Source organism: Muscardinus avellanarius (assembly GCF_963383645.1).
Source record: "Muscardinus avellanarius genome assembly, chromosome: 11".
NCBI lineage: Eukaryota > Metazoa > Chordata > Mammalia > Rodentia > Gliridae > Muscardinus > Muscardinus avellanarius.
The window spans coordinates 88,406,003-88,425,982 of NC_137797.1; positions in this window are offsets into that span (position 1 = coordinate 88,406,003).

Here is a 19,980-nt window from a genome sequence, read left to right on the forward strand (position 1 = left end):
TTTCCAAAATTATGTTGTTAGTTAATCAACTATCAATGAATAGTATTGACACAGAAGGTATTTTTCTTTGAGAGATTCCAAATGACATAGGATATCCTGCATTTAAAGAGTTAATAGTTTGTTATGGAAGACAGCATAGATGCAAATATCTACTCCCACAAGCAAGACAGTTACAGGTTTTAGGAGATTTTAATTCAATAATTGATGATCACCTATTAATGTCTACAGCTGTCAGATATTGTGCTAGATCTCGGGGTAAATAAAGATAGGAAAAAATAGATATGGTTCCTGTCCTTTGGGAGCTTATAGTTTAGAGGAAGAAGATAGATGTTGATCACATAAATGCATAACCACAACGTTTCTAAGGGCCACAAAGTAAAGATTGTTATAAAGTGGAGTGTGATTCAGAGAAGAAAGACTTCTTCCAAGAGAAGGCCTTATCAGAGCTAAGATTTGAAGACTGTCTATGTAATAAGAGGAAAAGTTGTCTCCAATAAAGGATGCATATAGTATAAACCTAAGAACGAGTTTAAAAGTGACTATCCAAAAGTGTTTAAAGGAACTGAAAGTAAATCCATCTTCCTGAAACAATTTCAAAGATATAAATTGACAGGTATGTTGGGGCCAGACTGTAAGTTTGGAATACCAGAGTCGAAAGCTCTGCGTCTATAAAGAATCCCTGTAGCTTTGTGAATTGTATAGACATAATTGGATCCATTCCTAATAAAATAACCTGTCAATACTACAGAGGATAAATTCTGGTTAAAGAGGTTAAAAAAAATGAGCCACTTAAAAACTACTTCTGCAATTAACTGCTTCAGGAACAAGACAAAAAAGGTCCAAACCAGGTTGTTGTCGGTGAGAATGCTGGTATCTATAAAACGAGGAGAATATATTAGCCACACAGATGGAAGAGTCATCGCAAAAAAAAAAAAAAAAATTTTTTTTGCAGTACAGGGAATGGAACTCAGGGACATTCCACCTCTGAGTGACATCCCCCAACCCTAGTTTTTATTATTTATTTTGAAACAGGGTCTCACTGAGTTGCAAAGGGCCTCACTAAGTAGCCGAGGCTGCCTGTGAACTGCAATCCTTCTGTCTCAGCCTCTCAAATGCCGGGATTACAAAAGTATGCCACCATGATTGGCTCCAAATATTTAATTTTAAAGAAGCAAATAGATGCACTGAAGTCTTTGGTAGAAAATGTATGACCTAGATTCACCTACCCAAGTACGAGTGTTGGGTTAGATAAAATCTCAGTGATCTGACAAGTTAGGAAGCTGAAGTCCAGAGAGTTTAAAGGACTCAAGAGAGGCCAAGCAACTCATAAGACGCAAAGTCCAGATGTCCAGCTTTCCAGGCCAGAGCTTTTCACCACTTAATGGAGCGTCTTACTTTTCACACTGATGTTTACTTAGGAAAGTGATACTCTCATTGCAGCTGGGCTTGCCCAACCCATAACGGCCTTCCGTGGTTTAACAGCAGGCAGCGAAGGAGAGATTCCTTCTTACTTTGGATGAGAACAGCTGGGTGGAGCTGAGTCAGGCTCTAGACAGATCTTCCGCTGTGACTGTGTCCATTCTAGAATGTTGTTCTGCATGTGAGAAAAACTAAATAACAGCTGGGAAAAAGACTACAAAGTACTGAGAAGACACTCAAGAAGGACTTCCTTCCAAAAATAAAGAGCCGAGATGTTCTCCCTTGGAACTCATTGTATAAACCAGGTCTGAGGGAGAAAGCCTGGGCTCTGGCCTTTCCACTTTTGTAGTCAATCCACTTAACAGACCCAGTGAAGGGGCAGTACCCAAGAATGAGTAAGAGTTGGAAATCTCTTTTCCTCTGTCATCCTTGTGGGACATTGAGAATGTGAGGGCAAAGTGGCAGGGACATCAGCAGCAGTGACCCCAGCAGCCTCCAGGCCAGCAGACTGGGGTGTATGGGTCACTTGGCTCAAGATGCCAACACTTGGTTGTCAACATCAGCTCATCTAGCGTCAGGCACCAGCATGGTCAATTCAGGCAGTAGCAACCTTAACATCAGCAAATAAGATTTTCTTGGCATTTGGTAGCTTGTCATCCTTACTTTGGCACTGTGCTGGGAAAGAAGTGAGTACAGATGATGACATGTATTGGGAGGAATTACCTGGGGGACTTTCAGATCATAGGGACTTCAGATGATAGAAGTGAAACTCCAGGGGAGCCAGGGAAGTGGTGTAGGGGAAAAGGGTGGGAGGATCAATGGAAGAATCACTTCCACTGACATCATTTACCAATGTGAGAATATCAATGTCAATCTCAATATCCTAAATAGAGAAGGGGGTAATGAGGAAGGAAAGCCCACCAGGTGCTGTGTGTATGTCACTATCACTATGAACTGCATTCTGATGTGAGTGTACAATGCACCAGTAGAAGTCTTTATTTTAAAAGCATTATGGAAGTTAGGGGGATGGATTTCTTACGGACTGAGGTAGACATGAGCTGAGAAAATAATGTTTTGCCATCTAACAGTTTTTTCTATAAGTAAAAAGAACCCAAACTTATTGTGAAAAATTATTTGCTTCTTCTTTTGAAATAGCCTCAGTATCTGGAACCATGCAGGGAGCTCGGTCTATTGGTGGTTTTGTATTTCTGAGTAATCATAGTCTCTGCAGGAGCAGATCTCTGAGAAGTTGACCCTTTGTTTTGTAACTTCTCCTAGTGAGCCTTGTGGAAAAAGTTTTAAAATGCTGTTTCAATAGACTGTATTTCTTTTGATACATCTCAAACAAGCTTTTTCCCCATATGCTCACTGGTAGAAAAGATACCAAACTAGGTGTCAAAGCCCCAAGTTTTAGGCATATTGTAAATATGGCCTTAGGGAATTATTTTTTCTGTCTGATAGATTTATGTTTAAAAGAAGATATTGTCACTTCTAACACAACTTATGATTCTCCTGAAATACTTATCAAATTTTTGTCCAGAAAGATAGGATTTGTTTTAAATTCATCTAACATCAGGAAATCTACTTCTCCGTGCACATATAATATTATTTCATAGCCTTTAAGGTAGGGTTTTCTATTTTTTATTATTTTGTTTTTATTTTCTTTTTTTATTTATTTATTTTTTTATTGGTGCACTGTATTCATACATCATAGTGGGATACAAACTTTTGTAGACATACATGCACACATCGCCCAGACAGCCCCCACCCGATCCCCACCCCATTCCCTCCCCATCCCTCCTTCCCATGCTTGGCTTAGTGGTTGACATCTAGTATTATAGCAATTTATCCAAAATTAAAAATGATAATCTCACATAACAATTTCATTTGTCTGATACCAAGCTTTTGATGACTTAAAGATAACATTTCAATATTTCTTTTTGCTTTCTTAGCAGAGAATATTTTTTTTAGGTGAAACTATCATATATTTATATATTTATTTTTCAGAAAAAAAAACCTATCCTAATATGGAATATGGACTTTAGATACCCAAAACGATCTTGAAAAAGAACAAAGCTAGAAGATATATATTTTCTGATTTCAAACCATATAAAGCTACAATAATTGAAACAGTGTAGTACTATTCTAAAGGCAGATATATAAACCATTGGAGTTAAATAAAAGCCTAGAGCTAAATTCTTCCCTATATTGTCAAGTTATTTTTGACAAGGTTTCCACGAACATTTGGTGATGGAAATAATAATCTTTTAACTAAATATTGTTGAAACATAATAATTACATGGAAAAGAATAAAATTGGACCCTTACCTAACACCATATACAAATATTAACTCAAAATAGATAAAAGACCTAAATATAAATCTTAAGACTATAAACTTTTAGGAGAATATCTGGGTCATAAAACCTCACAACATTGAAATTGGCAGTGATTTCTTAGATATGATTTCAATGGCACAAGCAACAGAAAAGTATTCAAAATTCCTAAAAAATAAAAAAAAATGTATATACAAAGACAATGTAAACAGAGTTAAAAGTTACTAATAGAATTGGATAAAATATTTCCAAATGCTATATCTGAAGGTATATTAATATTCCAACTAGAAATCCTAAAAATTAAAAACAATAAAGGCAAACAATACAATTTAGAGATAGGTAAAAGACTAACATAAGTAATGAATCTCCACAGATAACCAATCTTAGTTGTCTGTTGGATGGAAACTCTTGTTTCTCTGGTTCTGGTGTGTGTTACCTATTTCTTCTTTGTAGTTAATCTCTTTGAGTATTTTCTCTAGTGCTGGTTTTGAAGACATAAATTCCTTCAGTTTCTGTTTGTCATGGAAGCTTCTTATTTCTCCATCTAATTTGATAGAAAGTTTTGCTGGGTAGGAAATTTTTGGCTGGAAGTTGTTTTCTTTCAGAGTTTGGATTATGTTATTCCAAGCCCTTCTGGCTCTCATGACTTGGTTTGGGAAGTCTGGAGTGATTCTAATTGGTTTGCCTCTGAATGTCACTTGGCCCTTTGTTTTTGTTGCCTTTAAGATTCTCTGCTTGGCTTCCACATTGGTCATTTTGACAATTATGTGGCGTGGGGATCCTCTTCTCCGATCCTGTCTAAAGGGAGTTCTATACGTTTCCTGGACCTGTGTATCAACCTCTTGCTCTATGTTTGGAAAATTTTCTGCTATTACTTCCTTGAAGATATTGTCGATCCCTTTGGTTTCACTTTCTTTTCCCTCCTCTATTCCAATTATTCTTAGGTTAACTCTCTTAAAATGGGCCCATATTTCTTCAATATCAGATTCCTGCTGTCGGATATTTTTTTTCTAGATTAGAAACTATGCGTTCATTTTTGGAATGATCATCTTCTAAGAGCGAGATTCTGTTCTCCATGTGGTCTAATCGGTTGTTTGTGCTTTGAATTGAGGCCTTTACTTCATTAATTGCATCCTTTATCTCTTTTTGGCTCTCTCTGAGTTCTTTTCGAAGCACCTCTATTATTTCTACAGTTATTTTCCTGATTTGATCTTCTAGAAATCTCTGATTTTCTGTTTTATCGGGTTCTGATGTTGTGGGGTTGTGAGCATTCATTGCTCCAGTATTATTCCTCTTTCCTATGATTTCGGAAGTTTGTGCCTTCTCTGGGTTCTTCCCTTGGGTCACTATGACTTCACTTAAGGTGCTCTGGATCTCGAGTCAGTAGTATCTCAGACCCCACTACTCCTTTACTGGGTTGTATCACAGAGTCTCCGACCCAGAGAGTCGATAGAGGCTTCTTTAGACTGTGGGGGGTGCCAGGTTGCACGTTCTCCTATGGTGTGATATCACTGCCACCGCCCCTCTCCCGCTGGGTCAAGTCCCAGTGAGTATAGTACTGGGATTTCTCCTCTGTGGCCCGCAATTTGACTCACTGTTCTTGAATTCGCAGATGTAGCTGTACTGGACTCGGTGAATTCGCTGTTGCTGCCGCTGGTGGCAATATGGCGCCGTTGCTACACCCTCGGCCGTGAGGCTGGCTTATTTCTTCTTGGTTTTGATTTCCACTCTGAATCCCTGCAGCGTGTGCTGAGCTCAGCCACTGGGAGCTTTAGATGCTCCCTGCGCCGACAAATCCCGCCTGGCTGTTCTGCAGCGGCTCACCTCGGCTCGCTGTAGCCGTTCAGTGAATTCGCAGCTGCCAGCAGTAAAGGGCTGCTGCCGCATCCTCTGGCATAAGGCCGGTGTATCTCCTCTATGGCTCTGAATTCTGTTCTCAGTCCGCTTTCTCTCTGGAGCCTGGTGATTTTTTTGTTTCTCTGGTGATGGTGTTTTCTGGCTATGAAAGGCACTGATTTTGTGGTAATGGAGATTGGTTGTTAGTGGGGCTCTTAAGCCCCGCTTTTCTCGGTCACCATCTTCCCGGAAGTCGGTAGGGTTTTCTAAATTGTGCCCATCATACTGATCTCCATAGCGGTTGTACTAATTTATACTCCTACCAACAGTGTATAAGAGCTCCTATTGGCCTACATCTTCACCAGCATTTATTATTGTTTGTATTCTTAACAATTGTTGGTCTAATTGGAATTATTAAAATCTCAAGGTAGTTTTGATTTGAATTTTCCTGATTGCTAATAATGCTGAATATTTTTCATATATTTGTTGGCCATTTTTATTTCTTCTTTTGAAAAGTGTCATAAGATATCCCTTCATAAAATCAGTTATGAAAATTCTGAATTAAACAAAGTTAAATGAGTCAAATTACTGAAGGACTTCTCAGAACATTTAATATACATGTTTGTAGCTCAGGTGAGGAAGGCTTGGTATGGTTGTGGGCATGTAACACACACACACACACACACACACACACACACACACACACACGCCTGAGTCATGCTTACTGATAAATATATTTGAATGATGAGATTGTGTAATGCTTCTTCTTATAATGGTATTCTGGGATATTCTGGTATTTTTAAATTGTCATTTTAAAGTGACATTTTACAATGTCATTGACTGAACAATGCAGGGGCACATATAAAAGGAAAGTACCTTCCCCATCAATTTTTGAATTTTTGGCAAAACTTGGCTTGAAGTTTAAGACGAGACAACAAATCATCCTTTCCACATTCCTTAGTTTTGAAATGGATCCCATGGGAAAAACATTGTAAGCCTCTTAGAAATTGAGTCTATCCCTTGCCATCTATCAATATCCACTCAGTTCCTAAAGCAGGCATAATACGTGTGTACCACAGGTATGGAGTGGATTTCATAATCATCTCCTACAAAAGAAGATATCTTGGCAGTGAGTTCTTGGGGCTTTGATTTGTTCAACATGACCTTGGCCCCTGAGACAAAGTTGATTAGTTGGGGATATGGGCCCATGACTTAAGCAAATAGGAATCCTTTCTCTAGAAATTTTGAACTGGAATAAGATTCTGAATTCACTTTCAGTTTGTCTCTTAGTTGTTGCCATCTAGGTATAGTAAGCTTGTCTGTTCACTACCAAATGAACTGGTATGCAGATAAAACCTGTCCACAGAACATAGGAAGGAAGCAGACCAATTCACAAGAGTAAGAGATAAGAGGTGGAGAAAAGTCCTCATTGTCCTGGTTTTCGCCCCTTCTGGGCTCAGTACATTTTGATCCCAAATGGGTACAGCACCTGTTCCTGGACACTTAGGCTGGTTTCATGATTTGGCTATTGTGAATTGTGCTGCAATAAACATGGTTATACATGTATCACTATAGTACTATAATTCTTTTGGAAAGATACCAAGAAGTGGTATATCTGGGTCATATGGTGATTCCATTCCTGGTATTTTCAGAAACTTCTATACTGATCTTCATAGTGGTTGTCCTAATTTACTGTCTTACCAACGGTGTATGAGAGTTCTTTATTCCCCAATCCTAACCAGCATTTATTTTTTGTGTATGTTCTTGATGATTGCTATTCTAACTTGAGTTAGATAGGCTCTCAGTGTGATTTTGTTTTGCATTCCCCTGTTGTAAAGAATGTTGAACATTTTTTCATATACTTGCTGGCCATTTGTATTTCTTCTTTTCATAAGTGTCTATTCAATCCAATTTTTTACTGGTGCATTGCACTCATACAATTCAGGGTGACAGAGGTAAACATGCACACAGCTCTCATTGAGCCCTTCCCCCAAACCCACCCTATTCCTTCTCCTCCCCACCTTCCTCTGCTCAACACAGTGACTGGCTTTCATAAGTTTGTGTATGTGTATTATGTACATTTAAGTATATCCTTCTTCAGTTCAATTTTTAAATTTTTTTGGTGTTAAGTTTTTTAGTTCTTTATATATTCTAGATATTTTCCCTCTATTAGAGGAATAACTGGAAAGGATTTTCTCCTAATCTGTAGGTTCTCTCTTTGGGTTCTTGATTGTTTCTTCTCTACACAGAAGCCTTTTAATTTTATGACATTCCCTTTATTGTATCTTGATTTTTATTTCCTGAGCTTTAGGGATCTTGCTAAGGAAGTTTCTACCAGGGCATAGATGTTGGAGAGTTGGTCCTATGTTTTCGTATAGGTAAATGTTTTATAGTCTATCATTCCCCTACTTCCAAAAAACAAAACAATACAAATAAATAACTTGTTTATTTCTGTTTTTGCAAACATTGAGTTTTAAATTAAACAGAGGGAATAATATTATTCCAAATGCTGTATGCTAGGTAAAATGGAAAGTTATGTTGAGACAAAGTATAATACAAGTATAGCCTTGGGTAACAGACACATCTGGCTTTGAGTCTTGGTTCTTCAGATAGGAGTGGCCCACTGAGTGGGTAATATTACCCCTTACGAGATGGAATGTCCTTGTCTATAAAATGGGCATAATAAAATACCTCAGAGGTCTAGGAACAAGATTGGGACAAGAGTCAATAAGATGAAGCATAGATTCTGAAATGTCCATGGCATATCATGAGAGTTTAATATGATTTATTACTCTTTCTTTCTTTCTTTCTTTCTTTCTTTCTTTCTTTCTTTCTTTCCTTATTTTTAATTTCTTTATGTGGTACTGGGGATTGAGCCCAGGGTCATTATACCTCCAAACTATAACTCCAGCCCTATTTTTTATTCTTTATTTTTGAAACAAGTTCTCACTAAGTTGCAGAGAGTTTCACTAAGTAGCCGAGGCTGGCTTTGAACCTGCAATCCTCCTGTCTCAGCCTCCCAAGTACTGGGATTATAAGCTTGTGCCACTGTACCTGGCTTGTTCTTTCTTAAGAGTAACTTTGATAAGCTAAGTAAACTTTTTAGCTGTCAAAGTTTAGACTTTTATAATGAGTTTGTCACTTGTGCATGTTTTCTTGTGTTCAGCTTTGAGGCTGGGAACACTGAAGAGTGTTAGGCAGGCAGGCCTAAGCTGGGGTTCTACAGGGCTCTAGGAGGCCCAAAGGCTTAGATGCCTAGGGATATAAATGGAGAATAACGGGCAAGGAAGGACCAAAGAAAGGAGAGAAACCATCAAAACTAGTGCTGAAAAAGATGTTCTGAATGTCCTTCAGGGTCAAGAGCAAGTTCTACACACTTAGGAGTTCAGCCACCATTTTTGTTTCATCTTCTAGCATAAGTTAGCTCTACCTTCAAGATTATCTTGTAACTATCTCTTCCATCATAAGGTCAAGGTGCAAAAGAATTAGGCTAGAATAAAATCAACATGGTGGGGATGCCGTCAGCAGTCCTCCTGCAAGCAAGGACTCCTGGAGGACAAGAAAATCCTTTAGTTCCAATACAAATTTCCACTGTTTAGGGAGCAGAATGGACTCAGCAGATCATGCCCTTTGATGCTCAGCCTTCCACACTCCTGCCCAGGAACACTCGGTAACCTCCCCCTTGCCTGGGCTCCACTGGGCATTTTGGAAGGCAAAGCGAACACTTTTGGCATGGCTATAAAGAATACGATTTTACTTTTGTCTTTTATTCTGATAGGGAAATGGATTGTTTTCAGTATGTTTTTCTTTTTCCATTGGTCATTTTCAGTGAGCTTGTCTCAGCATCCACATTGCCTCTTTGCCCTCTGTAGGACTGGATATTCTATTGACAAAGATAGAGAAAAAATGTTTTTATTATTGCAAGATAAAAAAATGTATATGAATACACTGACAGGAGGTGCCTCATCTTGAAAAAATTGTCTAGGTTGAAATAACAAAAGGAGGAAGGGCAAAGCAACTGGGGATTTGGATTAAATCAAAATTAACTCCAATTAATTCCAATTAATTAAATTCATTCCATTAATTCCAATCCTGGTGATTGGATTAATGAGTAGGAGGTTTGGGTCAGATGATGCAGGAGAGAACTGTGGACTGGCAGGTGTATCCACTCCTCTCAGAGGTGCACCAGGTGAAGATCGCAGCATAGCAGATTCTTTTCTTGAATCCTGTAGCATTAGTAGTAATGTCTCTGGATCAGAACAAAAAAAAAAATGTCTCCTGGTGGTGGTTATCATATCTTTCTTTAATATACTTTTATTGGTGCACTGCAATTATATATCATAATGAGGTTCAGGGTGCTAGAAACTTACCTACATACATCAGCACTTGGTGTGTTTCCCTTCATATCCCACCTGGCCCCCTCCCCAACTCTGTATATATTATTTAAATAGGGCTTGATACCTTCATATATTAATATAGAATTTTTAAACTATCTTCTTCATCAAGTCTTCCCTTTCACCTCTCTCCCTCCTTTCCTAAGCACCCTTCTACTACTCTACTGTATATACCCTCTCTTCTTTTGCTTAGAAAACCCAGAAATTTCTTTTGGAAATATCTATCATGTTTATATTCCCTGACTGGATACTACTTCCCATAAAGATACAATAATATGCCCCAGCTCTTGGTTAAAAGCCTACATAATTTTTATGATTTTTTTTGTGTGTGTGGTATTGGAGATTAAAATCAGGGCCTTCTACTTCTGAGCTACACCCCAGCCCAATTTTTTATGCTTTATTTTGAAACAGAGTCTCACTAAGTTGCAGAGGGCTTCACTAAGTAGCTGAGGTTGGCCAAGAACCTGTGATCCTCCTGTCTCAGACCCAAAGTACCGAGATTACAAGCCTGTGCTACCACACCTGGCCTTATGGCATACTTTAATGCCTCTTCTTATCTCTTTCAGCTCATTCTGGAAATTTACACATCAGTTTTGGAGGTTCCTCACATAATTCTCACCTTTACATTTCTTTTCAAGTTAATTTATTATGTTAGGCTTTTATTTTTATGTTTTCAATTCCCAAGACCATGTAACAATGCTGGTAAAGACTGATCAATTCAGTTCTGAGTCTTAAATCCCTTCCTCTGCTCTACTGTTTACAGACAAATGGGATTCATTAGCGCCTGATAAAGCTGTGTAGCTGCTTTATTGGTGGCATGGGATTTAGTTAATAAGGTTTGAAGAAAAAAAATAAATTAACTGAACAAAAAAATCTCCTCTCTCTCAACTTATTTTGTATATTAAGTGGTAAGCCCATGCTTCTCAATAGGTGAAAAAAATACCACACATATATGAAAGTGAGATGTGGAAATACTAATATACTGATGGATTAATATGTGATCTTATTAATAAAGTTAATAAACTTGGGAATGAGTTTAAGAAGATGAAAAGAAATATGTTCAAAAAAAACTAGATTCATGAAAAGACTGGAAGAAGGGTAGTGTTGAAGAAGGTGGTAGCATGTGGACAGGCCTTTGACCTCCTCCTGGGATGTAAGAATGGGCCTAGAGCCTTGGACGCTTCCTGGCTGAGAGGCAGGGTCCTCACGGGCTGAGCTGGGCTTGACACCTGGTGTGGGAATATCTTCCTCTGCTTCAGACTCAAGATATACTCCTTTGTTTTGCATGAGTCTGTGGATCACAGGGTGGGAATTCTTTACCAGTGCCCGAGCAGAGGTGGCACAGCTCACTTTCCCTTGTTTTGGCTGCCTGGAGGGAGCCGCCTGCCCTGGGGAACAGATGCTTGCAAATGAAGCTGATCTTGCTCTTTCTTCTCCAGGTGAGTAGAGTATTGCTTCTACTGCCTGACTGTGTTGCATTTTTATTTATAATGCCAATTCCAGGATGCAGTGAACAAAAGTGCTCAGACTTCTGTTTCTGGTAAGAGTTGTCAAATGCCATTACTTGACAGAGAGAAAATATTCCAGCCTGTAGAGGAGCCACTGTGGGAAATGGATCACAGACAATAACAAAGGCCAGGCGGCTTAATTCCACCTTCTTGGGGAACATTCTCGAGCAACTATCTGTTCACTTATACAATAATATTTTTCTTGATACTCTTCTGGGATTGTAGGATATAGAGTTCTGATCCACTATCTAAATAGAGCCAAATAAATGGATTAAATACAAGTACCACAATGCAGTAATTTGCATAATTAGATAATGAAACAGCCACTGGAGAAGACCATTCCAACAGGGACAGAATAAAGACCTATGCATTAGAACACCAGAAAAGTATTGGTTCTCTTCTTTAGAAAAATATAAGCCTAACCAAAGATTATACGTGTTGCAAGTTTATGGAATGTATCGTCCATTCATTCCACAGACTCACAGCTCCCAGAGGGCAAGCATTGTGGTAAGTGCTGTAGATCTAAAATACCAGACCCATGCCTTCATTTAAAAGTTTTAATGATTTTTAGGTGGGAGACTCATATGAAAGCAATCTTCCACCATACTAAAAGATTGATAGTGGTATCATTGGAAACTCACAGGACATTGCTCACCAGGTCCACCCAGAGGTATCCATATCATTTCAGGGAGAAGCCAATGGTTGAGCTAGAATTTGAGAGCTGAGCAGCAGCTCGTCAAGTAAAAGCAGGGAGGAGTCTCTTCTGACGGTAAGGAAGGCAAGCTCATGAATGAGTTAGCGTGAGGGCAATGGTGTGCTGACGCATGGCATAAAAGTAGGGTAGTAAAATGGAGTGGCAAGTGTGTGTTGGAGCCAGACTGTGAAGGGATTTTTCTGCTGTCTTCCCTAGATTAGGAATAATGGACTCTACATTTAGGCACCAAGCTTCTATTGTTTGACTTTTATGTCTCTTTGTCTTCATTGCAGAGAAACATGGACAAAAGTGTGTCCTTTTAAAGAGTTAGCTCAGCTAGTGAGGTGGTGCACACCTGTAATCCCAATACTCTGGAGACTGAGACAGGAGGATCACAGGTTTAAGGCCAGTGTCAGCAATTTTGCAAGACCCTCATCAACTTAGCAAGATTCTGTTTCAAAATAAAAAATAAAAGGGCTAGGGCTGTGCTTGGAGATAGGATGCTTCTGGGTTCAATCCCCAGTACAAATAAATAAGTACATAAAATAAAAAATAACAAGGGCTGGGAGTATAGGTCTATGGTAGAGTGGCCCCTGGGTTCAAGCCACAGTATAAAAAGAAAAGAAAAAAAAGGAGGGGAGTTAACTCAGTATAGAGAATGGATTAGAGAAAAGATAGAAAGTGACAGAAAAAGAACATTTCACTGCAGTAATTGTACATGACAAATAATTTGAGCTTGACCTAAGGTTGTGGCAGAATAGAAAAAGAAAAGAGGAAAGATTCAAGCCGTATGTGTGAGGTACCATTAATGAGAATTTGTTACTGATTAGATCTGAATGTTGGGGATGAAAAAAATGAATAAATAACCCAAAGATTTCCAGCTTAAGCAGTGGGATAGTGTCATTCATTGATCTGGCATACAGGGAAAGAGAGTTTGTGGAAGAATACAGTAAGTTCCGTTTTGTGCATGTGGAATCTGAGCTTTCTGTTCTGCAGTCAGGAGGACCTGTGTTCCAAGCAAGTGGTAATGAGATCTAGGCAACGAGAACGGTAAGGGGTAGGGCTAGGAATCATGTTTGGTAGCTGCTGGAATAGAAGGGGAAACTGGAGTTGAGAGTGTGGATAATATGATTGTATAGCAAAATCCTACAGAGAGCCAAGAATGTCCTGCAGTTGTGGGAGAGGAACCAGAAGAGGAGGAAGAGAAGTCAGACTGGTAGAAGAGCTAAGGGAAAACAGCTGCAAGGATAAGAGTGTGATCAACAGTATCGAGGCGCTCAGAGACATCGTTTAAAGCCAGGAAGTCTCTTCTGATCTTGGTATCTGCTGGTGAGCACCGTCAATTCAGTGGTAATGCACTGTTGGGCAGAAGCCAGATGGCAGCTGATTGAAGAGTGAAGGGCAGGTAGGAAAACAACAACCAGTGGCTGGGAGATGATTGAGAAGAGTTTGGTGTTATTGTTGTTGTTTACAAAAATGGAGATTGAACCCAGGGATGTTTTCTTTTTTTTTTTCTTTTTTTCTCTTTTTCTTTTTTGTTTTTGTTTTTGGTGGTACTGGGGTTCCTGGAAACCCTTCTACCTCCGAGCTACATTTCAGACCCATTTTTATATTTTTATTGGGAAACAGGGTCTCTTAACCAAACAAGGCTGGCTTCGAACCTGCACGATCCTCCTGTCTCCACCTCCCAAGCATGGGGATTACAAGCGTGTGCTACCATGCCCAGCATGAACCCAGGGATGTTCTACCTCTGAGCTACACCCCCAGCCCTATTTTTTTTTTATTATTCTTTATTTTGAGACAGGGTCTCACTAAGTTGCAGAGGGCCTCGCTGAGTAGTGGAGGCTGGCCACGAACCTGCAATCCTCCTGTCTCACTGTCTCAGCCTTTCAAGTAGCAGGATTACAAACATGTACTACCATGCTTGGCTTGGAGACAGCATTTTAAAAAGGAGCAATAGGCATATGTATCGATTTAGGAGAGGGCTCAGAAAAAAGTGGCCATTGGAGATTCAGCAGAAATCAGTGACCATGGAGGAAGCACAGTCCCCTCTCCTATTCACAGGCTTTCAAAGTACACACTCCAGCCAAAAGTCCAGCTTTATGCAGGAGCTGAAGGGTAGCAGTGAAAAGTGAAATTAATTCATAGCAAGATCTACCTGGGTGGGGACAGTGTATTTCGTTTTTAAAACGAAAACAAAAATAATTGCAAACTTATGAACCATTTATAGTCCCGTTCCCCCCCCCTCCATAAACTATTCAAGTTAACAGGGGAAAAATAAAGTTTCTAAATAAAGTCTTCCCCTAGGATTGCATTTGTGACTTGCCAAGCCAAACGAACCAAATCTTTTGTTACTCTAGCAATCTTGCTTCCCAAGAAAAATACACCTGCAAGTATCAGGGGCCAGGTTTTCCCCACCCTCAGCCAACATTTTTTCTTTCTTTTTTCTCTTTTGCCCCTAAAGCAACGTTAAAGGGCACTTCAACATTGTGCTATGTTATCTTTCAGCCAAGAAGCAAGTTTAAGTTAAAGCAATCAAACCACTCTCTTCACTCCGAAGGTAAAGTAATTAGCCCCTCATTTGCTTCTGCAGATGCTGAAACTATGAAGAGATTCCTTCAGTCTATTCCAGAGTGTACACAGCATGAGGATCCTTGACAGTTTTGGCACAGTAGCATGCAAGCTCCCATGTGTTAGTGCTTGTGATAATAGCTATTGTCTGTGCCATCTAATTACCTTGTCTGGCATTCCACAGTCAGTAATTCTTCCATGGCTTGATGAGAAGCAAACTCTTCACATTTTATGTGCCTCCCAGAGACACCGATTCCCCCAGTGCAAAACCCAGACACTTTATGTGAAGTTTTGGCACGTAGGCAGGCTTCATAAAAGTCCATACTGTGGAAACTTTACCCAGTCCATTTTATTTTGGAAGTTTGGAATTTTGAAATAATAGAACAAAAGGGGGGTCATTCTTGATTTTATTCTGGTTTCTAGAAGTTCTCAGACACCTAGATGTGGTGGGTTAGTGGTGAGTTCCTCTGCTTATTAAAGGAAAACAAAGGCAGTTGACAGTCTTCCAACTCTGATTCTCATGCTAGGCACCAGAGATGTAGAAACTTTCTCCATTACTTGCATCTAAAAATGGAGACTTAGCAATTAAATAGTTTGTTGTAGATATCCCAACTAGTGAGTGGTAGAGCTGAGAGCCAAGTCCATGGCTATCTAACAATTTCTTTGTATTTTTTTATGGTATTTGGAATTGAACCTTGAGGCATTCTACCTCCAAGCTATGCTCCCAGCCCAATTTTATTTATTTGGAAACAGCATCTATTAGGTTTCTTAGAGCCTTCCTACATTGCGGAGGCTGACTTTGAACCTGTGATCCTCCAATCTCAGCCTCACAAGTACTGGTATTACACACATGCACCACCATGCCTAGCCTGTCGGATAACTTCTAATCCCCTCTTTTGGTATCATTTGAAGGTATTTCTTTATGCATATATCCAAAAATCACCAAAATACTGGATCTACATTGATGTAGAGAGTAGTGAGAGAGAAGAACTATCAATGGATCCTGTGGCTCACTGAACAGAGGACAAATGCCTCAAGAAATAACCTAGACTCCCATCAACAAGATTTTCTATTTCTTTTCAATCTACCTTCAGTTCCAACATGGTAGCTCACTTCACTGCTTGTTATAGTCAAACCTACACAGGCATTTGGAACGCCCTCTCTTCTTTTCCCTGTATAACTCCTCTTATCTGAAAAAGAGGAAACTATGTAAGAAAAGATTTAAAAAATGCCTAAGAAAATTTCATTTCCTAACCCTCCTTTTTCCATGAAGCCAGCTGTGAGTGCACAATCCTGCAATGAACTTTTACTTCTCCATTCTACTGGTTCACTTGGGAATTTATATCTTCTAAATTGACACTGCTTATTTTTTTGCCCAGCTTCTTTATTTTTGCCTTATCTATGTTACGTGCTTTTTCTTTAGCATTGTCCAGGACTTGACATGAATGGAACCCTAGCAAGGAAGAAAGAATTCAAAACACTTCCAGATGAGTGCAAGTCCACTTGATTTTGTTGAAGTGTTTATGATGGAGGAAGGGAGAGGGGAAATTATGTAAGAAAAATTAAAAATCTTTGAATTTTGAAGTCATGACAAGTCCCCACTGGTATATAATGTGATTACATGAATACATTTTTAGGGGAGGGTGTGGGAGTAATGGAGATTAATCTCAGGGGCATTCTACCTCTGAGCTACACCCCCCCCCAGCCCTTCTTCTTTTTTTTATTTTGAAATAGAGTCTCAATAAATTGCTGAGGCTGGTCTTGAACCTGTGTTCCTCCTGTCTCAGCCCTCCAAGAACTGGGATTACAGGCATACTCCACCATTCATGACCACAGACACATTTTTGACAAGCTAGGATTCTACTTCTCCTCCCACAGAAAATTATCAAATCTTACCAGGCATGGTGGCACATGCTTGTAATCCCCATGCTTGGGAGGCGGAGACAGGAGGATGGCGCAGATTCATAGTCAGCCTTGCTGGCTTATGAGACCCTGTTTCCAAATAAATAAAAAATATAAAATAAGGTCTGGGAGTATAGCCCGGAGGTAGGAGTATAGCTTCTTTGAACCCCAGTACCACCACCACCAAAAAAAAAAAAAAAAAAATCAAATCTCACCTGCATCTTCCTCCTGTATGGAAGCCCACCCGAGGCAAAGAGCCCACTGGCTGTCAGCAGAGTCCTGACAGGCTGCCACCACAGGGAAGAGCTTGCTGTGCATCAGCCGTTGGCATTCAGCACCTATTTCCACCCATTCTGTGCTCTCTCTTATATTGCAGGGAGTGGAAGTTTTCAAAAGAAATTTCCCCACACTCCCTGGCCTGCAGATTCTCTCAGCTGTTAGCAGCACAGCCTCTAGCTAGATGTGGGAGCATCTGCAGCAGGTGGTGGTCCCCTGTAGCCTTCTGGCCTCTGGAGCAGCAACACTTTCTGGCTCATACTGAAGAGGCAGGCAATTGTTGTTTTTCATTCAGTTTTCTAAGCACATGCTTTCCTTTTTTGAGTCCCTTTTTGGTTTGAAACACCTGTCTTCTTGATTTATACAGAAAAGGGCTAGAGCTGGGACCAGTATCCAAACTCTACCTCTAGAGAGAACAAAACTGATGATGACTCAAAGTGTCTGGGTTTTCTAATAGGCCAAACTCTCCTCTCCTTGATGGGTACCTCCAGCTCTGTTATGCAAAGAGTACACTTTGGTATGCACTGCACATTTCCCTGCTCTCTTTTAAGAGACTCTAATCACAGCTGCCAACATCTGTCTTTTGTTATTTACCAGCCAGACCAGAACAGCCACTGGGAGTCTCTTGCCTCCATAGCAGGTAGCTTTGAGCAAAGTTTTATTTTAGTGACTTCAACGGTCTGAATTGTGGGTTCATAACATCAGTCATAAACAGATAATTTGCTTGGTTTTTGACAATGGGAATAATCAAATACATTCTGAATGATGACTATTCTGCCCCATACTCTAATTCTTCTAGAGCATGGGCTAAGGAGCCACATCATTCCTATGGATCGCATAGAGAACCTCTATACATATCCCCTCTAAACACGCCCTTTTTCTTTTATAGGGGAGGTGGGTCACCAGAGCCAAAGAGGAATTGCTTGGAGCCTGGAAATGGAGTGACCTGGAACTTCAGTCTTTCTACAGAACTAGAGTTGAGGTCGACACTGGAATTTACCAGAAGGGCCAAACCCCTGCAGAAGGCACATGTTTTTCTACTCATGCTCTTTCTCCCAACCCCTTCAGATTTTCCACTTAAGCCCCAGGGAAAACACTGCATAGATTTGCTTGCTTCCTGTAGCCACCTCAAACTTGGAGATCAGGAAGAGTTCCTTCATGCTAGTGATCCAAAATTTCTGTGGAGAAGAAAAGTAGACTCTTCCTTTGGAAAATGTTGGATAGAATGTTGGAACAAAAATCAGGAGTGTTATACTCATCTGAAGTTCTGAAAATAAAAATCTTCTTTCCTGGTGGAGATAAGTCTGTGGTAGTACCTAGCATATAGCTGGTTTTAAAAGTTGAGTCAATCGGTTCATGAGATGCACACAAGCTATAAGGTAAAGGCTGAAAGAGCCATATTGTACAATGATCTTTCCAGAACTAAAAAAAAAAAAAAAAAAAAACACCAGTTGGATTAGAAATACACAAATTCTTCTGTGGTATTCTCTATTCTACCTTTACTTAAAATAGTAGTTGTTGATTATTATGCTATATATAATCAACTGGGACAATTTTTAAAAATGATTGATCAGCCTTCACCACTTCCACAGAGGTCCCAAGTGTAGCTCTACACATTGAGAGAATGGCTTGGGCAAGAAATTCCTATTTTGATGAGAGGCATCAGATCACAAATAAATTATTAAACCTCGCAGCTCTTTTTTTTTATAAGCTAGCTTGGGGAGGGGGATGAGGATAAGGGCTGGAGCTAGAACTGCCAACACAAGGGCATGCTCTCAGAAACTGACTGGGCAAGACCTACCAGCCACTCTGGGTACCAACTCCACCTTGCCAGTAGGGGTAGCTGCTGAGCTGCCAAAGGGTGATCTGCTAGTAGAGAGGTTTCTTTAGCCCTGGTGAGAACTTCAAACCCTGGTCCAGTGAGATTTTGGGTTTATTTCCGGCCACTCCACCTAAAGCATCGTATCTTCCATCCATTCAGAACTACTCAACATTGCCTCACCACACCCTATTTTCTTCTTTTCTTTTCCTTTTTTTACATAATTCTCTCTGCCAGGAATGTTATCTCCATCCCATTCATCAAAGTCCAGATTACATATGACCTTTTCTCATCAACCATTCTGGAACTCCTAGATGTAATAAATATTCCCCTAGACAATCTTTCCCATATATTTATCTACCTCTATAGCTCATACTGTATTGCAATTATTTTTTACCTACCTGTTCTCCATGTAGAGTATAAGGTTTCTGAGGGTAAATGCACATGATATTTGCTTTTGTACTAGGTATAGAACCTAGTACAGCTCCTGCTACACAAATACTATTCTAGACAAGGAAATGGACACCATAAAGAGATCAATGGACTGCTCAAAAGTCCATATTTCAAAAGATACTATGAGTTCCTGTCTGATAAAATTTTATGTATAACTTTTCATCCAATTAGTGGGAAATACACTTCTCATTGAACTCCATAAGCAAACATATTTGTAAGGGTGAGCTGGCTGATTCCTGTTGGAGACAGGTTCCTCACTTGAAGGGGATGTATTGTCCACAGGGTGGGAGAGGCAGGAGAAATTGGATAATTAGCATTTCTAGAAACATGTAGAAGAGAGGTACTTGGGGACACTCATGATGTGCCTTGGATCAACTGTCTAGTTTTTGCATGTCTGGAGCCAGTTGAGTTGTCATCCCAGGTAGAGGGGCCTGAGCTCCTTTTCTGAGTCATCAGTCCAATGTCAGGGCTCATTTGCTTACAGGCTAATCATAATGCTGCTTACAGAATTATTCCCCACTGACTTATTTCACAACCAAGTATTTTTAGCATGAAGGAGAGAGAGAGAGAGAGAGAGAGAGAGAGAGAGAGAGAGAGAGAGAGAGAGAGAGAGAGGAGATTCAAGAATCAGAATCTTATAACAAGGAAGAATTTCCACATCAAAACTTAAAAGATCTGTTTTATGCCAAGTGTGAAAAGGCATGAAATAGCTAGGCATGAACTATTCCCCAAAGACTTGTCTTTTACTAGAAAGAACTTTGTAAATGTTAATAGG